The sequence below is a fragment of the Oryzias melastigma genome, linkage group LG15, assembly GCF_002922805.2.
Source record: "Oryzias melastigma strain HK-1 linkage group LG15, ASM292280v2, whole genome shotgun sequence".
NCBI lineage: Eukaryota > Metazoa > Chordata > Actinopteri > Beloniformes > Adrianichthyidae > Oryzias > Oryzias melastigma.
The window spans coordinates 18,720,992-18,726,579 of record NC_050526.1 but is presented as its reverse complement, the minus strand read 5'-3'; the positions used below and the strand labels follow the sequence as shown (position 1 = coordinate 18,726,579).

Genomic DNA, 5,588 nt, shown 5'->3' with positions numbered 1-5,588 from the left:
TTGGAGTTTGGCTAATATCTTAGCAATATGCTAGCGTTTTTTGCTAATTTGTTATCTAATGGTTTTTTAGACAATTTTAATCTTTAGCTTCTATTTTAACAACAGGCTAGCATTTTTGACTAATTAGTTCACTGAGGAATGTTAGGCTATTTTGGAGTTTATGTAGTATTTAAGCTACAAGCTAGCTTTTTTTTTGGCTAATTTGGCCTCTACTGCCTCTATGCTAATTTGGAGTTTGGCTAATATTTTAGCAATATGCTAAATTTTTAGGCTAATTCTACTGGGGGTTTTTATGCTAACGTTTCATGCTAACGTTTTTGACTAATTCAGTTTACTGAAGAATTTTTAGGTTATTTTGGAGTCGGGATGGTACTGAAGCAATGAGCTAGCTTTTCTGGCTAATTTGGAATCGACTAAGTTATTTTTGTGGTAATTTAGAGTTTAGCTCATATTTAAGCAACACACTAAATATTTGTGCAAACTTGGCATGTATTAGGGATTTTTAAGCAATTTTACTGCACATTTTTAAGAAATTGAGGTCATATTCAGCGTTCTATTGTAGTTCTTAAATTCCCAGTCTTCTAGCAAATTTAACAGTTTGCAAATAGCGTTTTCTTTTTCAGCAAAAAGCTTCAGCATCTTCAGCTACTATATTCACACTAGCAATATCACAGGTAATGCAACTTTTCCAGTTTGTTTTGTCTTTCACTAAGCGTGTAAGTGTTGTGCATGCAGTAAGCTCCAGGTTGACCCCTTGAAGTTTGTTTATAATGTTTCTAGACTGCACGTGCACCCACTTCTCTCCTGCCAATCTGAATATAGCAAATCATAATCACGGTCTAATAATACGGAACCAAAACCTGATGCCTTTCCCATTTCTGCACCACATGTGCAGACATCTCCCAACACGCTGCAGCATTTTTGACAAGGTGTTCTCACACCTTTGCAGGAGGAGCAGCTGCTGCTGTCCAGCAGAGGTGCAGGACGACGGCTGTGCACGAGTGTGCAGCTGTAACCGTAACGGACTGCCACGTCTGGTCCACGCTCCGGAAGTGTGATCAGCCTAAGAGTGTGCTGGGCCCTCGGTGGGAACTCTGCGACAGGCGTGCACAGCTGTAATGTGACGCCATCCCTGGGAGGCCACGCCCAGTTCATGCCGAGAAAGTGTGATCAGCTCCAAAGGGGGGGAATGGCGTGGTGACGGATGACGGAGAAGGGAATTTAGAGAGATGGCTCTACAGGGTCATTTATAGTTGTAGCTTCAGCTCTTTTCCTTTCAGGCATGCATGAGTAAAATAACTTTTCTCTGCTGTCACTGATCTAAAATCACTCTCTATTAGAGCTCAGACATCATTATGAAACTGACTGTCAAAGGAAATCTGAAAAATAAGAATTAGTGAAAAATAAATAAGGTTCTTTTGTGGTTATTTAATGAAAAAGACATCAAATCCAGTGCTACACCTCTTATTTTTAACGATTAATAAACGGTTTCTAGAAATACAGACATGTGCATGTTTGGTAATAAAAAAAGAAGAACCCACATACTGTATTTTATAAACAGTTTTGGTACTGATACTATAAAGTACACGACCTAAGGTGATATTTATCCCAATTAGTACTAAAATTGTTACATTGAAAATACTAGTTTTTATCATATTACATTTTTGAGTTGATTGTATTTGATGAAAACTAAAAAAAAATTGTAACAAATTACAGAACTTTTGTTAATTGATCCTATATTTCGTTTTTTTCAGTGTTGACTAAAAATCTTTTGTGATTTTCTCTGCAGACGTATGACTTAAGATAATAATTTGATTTGATCTATTGGTTTTTGTTCCACACAATAATTGTACCACAAAAAACTAAAAAAAGAAAATAAAAACACACAGATTCATTAAACTCATTTCAGAAACAAAGAATTGCATTGATTAGAAAATGAATGAAAATGTAAGACAATAAGAGTGAAATTACTCATATATATACAGATTTTTGCAGTGATGCAATCCACACTTACATCACATTAGATTAATTAAATACGATTATCGAGTAAAGTCTAGTAGAGTTGGATTTTATTGCTTGAAACGGAGTGGGAAGTAAGAAATGTACATAATCTATAAAGTTATTACATTTGATATTTTTGCACAGTTGTCATAATACGTTAATTCATATCAATGTAAACGGGTTAAATGGGACGCGAGTGAAACACAAAGAAAGTGTTTTAAACTTTTACTTTTTTTTAAAGTCTGCATTTGTTTTAGTTTTTTAAGTTTACTTGCTAAATTTATGTCATAGTTTATATTGTTTTTTATACTTTTCTTATCATGCGTGTTTTTTTTATTTATTTTTATTTTTAAGAGTTTTATCTTTTGGTTTTCTTGTGGCAAACGGACCTTGAGTCTCTAATAAAGTATTTATATATTTGTGTTTCCACCTAAACTTGGTTCCAGAATCTCCCACAACTTCTCCATTTATGGTATCTTCCAAATTCAGTGGAGTTTGGTTAGACGAGGAACAAAAAAAAGTCCAAATTTGGGGAAAAAAAGTAACATTACTGTCATGGTTTTAATGACAGCTCATGCATTTTTTTCTACCAATTCTCAAAAATTATTTAAAAGTTGCCTTTTTGGATGAAACTGAGACTTTTAAAGTCTCGGGGGCACACAGGTGATCTGAAATGTTCTGAAGTTGCTTTTTTTTGACTAACCTAGTGCTTTCGGAAAATTTTGACGTTGATTTTCTCCAAAAAGCCTCCATGAGAGCCCAACTGGTTTAAACTGGTTGATTGTGGTGAATACTAGTCATTCCTGGCCACCCATGCTGCCGGCCTCAGGGCAGCAGCCGCTTCCCCCGACTGTGGAAGCAGAGAAGGGGAAATGCTTTTCCACCACCTTTTATCGGGTCACGTGGTCAACAAGAACTCTATTTGTTGAGGGAAACCTGGAAGCCTGAGGGCCAATAGTTATGGTTATGTTAGAGATGATCAGATTAAAAAGAAAAATAAAGAAATAAAATTAGGAGAAGTTCTAGAAATTTGTATGGAGACTCAAAAAGGTGAAAATAGAAGAATTAAAGGAGTGCAAAAAACTAACTGATACATGAAAAAGTTACAAATTATAATAAATGCATTTTTGTCCTTTTTCAAATGTGGTCATTTCCACTTCTACTAATTTGTGGTTCTTAACTCATTCTTGAACTTAAAGAAATATCTTGTCTTTAGCTCACTGATGCGGAGTTAAGGTAAAGGAATGCTAAAAAAAGCATAATTAGAACTCGTAATCCATTGACATGCAACATCCGGATTGTTGGGGAGGAGATGCTAATGGGCTCTTGTTGTGTCTGCCGTCACAAAATCTGCAGGCCAACAAGAATCGACATGAATGTGAAAAACTCTTTGAGCCAGCAGACAGGAGACGGAGAGAGTGGCTCATTAAAGCCCACTGAGGCTCAAAGCATCCGACGTGAACTGGCAGAAGTTATGATCCGGTATTGTCCGCTGTCACTAAACTATTTCTACCTCAGCTATGATTTTGTGGCGAAAGTACTTGAAATTTAGTTTAAAGTCCCACTCCTCTTCTATTGTAAAATCATCCTCAGTGATCTTTTAATTATGAAGTTTTTAGCTAAAATCAAAAATCTTTTGTCATTTTTAAAGACACTGTATGCACAGTGGCAGTAAATCATTAAAATACAATACTGAGTTGTGGGCAGGACAGAGCAACCCCCCGCCCCCTTCCCCATCAAGAAGGGGGCGTGAGATTAGGTTATGACAGGGGTCGGCAACCTTTACAGTAAAGTAGACATTTGGGCTTGTTTTCTACTGATACAAACCTTGAAGGAGCCACAGTCGTACTTTATTTTTTTATTTTTTTGCATAGTCTTACTTTAGCATTTAGGAAATTTGGATTTGCATTCATGACCATCTTTTTTTTTTAATAAATATGAATTATGTCTATTTTTTGGCACGAACAAAAGCAAAAATATAAAAAGAAACTAGCATTTCTCAAAATGGGATTTTTTAAACGTTTTTGCCTTTTACCTTTAGTTGATGCCAAATTAGCGAAAATGCTAGCTTGTTGTTTACTACTAGCTGAATTCCAAATTAGCATAAGATTCCGCAGTAAATGAAATCAGCCAAAAATGTTACCATGTTGCTAAAATTAAAAACTTAACACTGAGTTAGCCTAAAAACTCAAGTAGATAACAAATTTGCCAAAAATGTTAGCATATGGGTAAAATATTAGCTTAACTCCAAATTGGCATATAAAATTTCATTTGAGGCTAAATTAGCCTGAAAAAAAATATAGCTCATTCCTCATAGCTGAACTCCTAAATGGCCTAAAATTCCTCAGTAACCTAAATTACTCAAAAAAAGTTAGCCTTGTTCTAAAATAGAAGCTAAGTTCTAAATTATCCCAAAAAACTTCAGTAAATAACAAATTAGCCAAAAACGTTAGCATGTTGCTAAAATAATAGCTAATCTCCACATTTCTAAACTTATAATTGCTGTTTTATCATTTAAACACCATTGGAATCCCTTTAGCTAGAACAGCTTTTTAAAAATGAATAAAAGTAAAAAAAAATGTTTTCTATATAAAGTGAATCTAAGAACAGTTCACTAAATTATATCATGAATTAAAGGTGGTATATTTGTTTTTAGGTACTTTATTTGGATAAGTTACACATCTAATACATAAACCATGAACCCACTTTGGGTTTTAAAGCTTAGCCTCAGCCAACAAGGTGTTTATATGCCTACATACTCTGAATAAATGGAGCTAATCCCGAGATCCGATTAAAATAGAAATTTGGCAATGCATTTGAAAATAGACACCGATACTTTATCTGCAAAGCAATCCGTAGCAAAACAAGCAACTTCACATTATTTTTTTGATGGTTCCCATAAATATAAACACCAAATTCGATTCTTTAAGTACAACTGTATCTGAAATCATCATGGGAATTAAAAGTTTTCTACATTAAAGATTAAAAAATGAAAATCTTAATACCTTAATACCTTACTTTTTAAAATGTTATTTTAAAAAGTTATCCAATTGACACTTGATCCAGTCATCATAGCTGAACTGGAGCTATGACACAACTCAGGGATGACACATGCAGAAGGAGGTCATGTAAGGATAGCATCACTGGTTCCAAACGTATTACTCAATCAAGCACTTTAATCAAGGGATGTCTATGTTTAAATATTGTAGATGCTTGTAAAACTGATTGGTATTTCTATGAGAATTTTTGTTAAAAGTAGATAAAAGCATCCCTGCACTGTGCTAGTTTTCCCAGATGCCAGTGCAGATCCTTCATAAAAACAAAAAGAAAAGTACTTTTTTCTGAACATACACCTGCAGTTTTTCATAAAACAACTTTTTTTTAACTCTAAACTTAGACAAAGGATTTGAGCTCACCTTGGTTTTGATATTTCGAGGTTGTTTTGTTTGCGGGTGGACAGCAGGTGCGAGAGAACTTTGATTTTATTTGGTGGTGTTGAAAGCTGCACAATGTATTTCTGACCCACGAGTCCCGGACAGAATGTAACCAGAAGCTGAACACCACGGAGGCCGGGACTCCGTGACATC

General features: G+C 35.0%; 1 long non-coding RNA gene across 1 annotated transcript; it reads left to right on the top strand.

The window, feature by feature from the left end:
* The first annotated feature begins 425 nt into the window (after positions 1-425).
* Positions 426-3,002, top strand: LOC118599704. Its single transcript, XR_004949158.1, has 2 exons — positions 426-674; positions 950-3,002. It is a non-coding gene; the product is annotated as an uncharacterized LOC118599704 (long non-coding RNA).
* Positions 3,003-5,588: the final 2,586 nt, after the last annotated feature.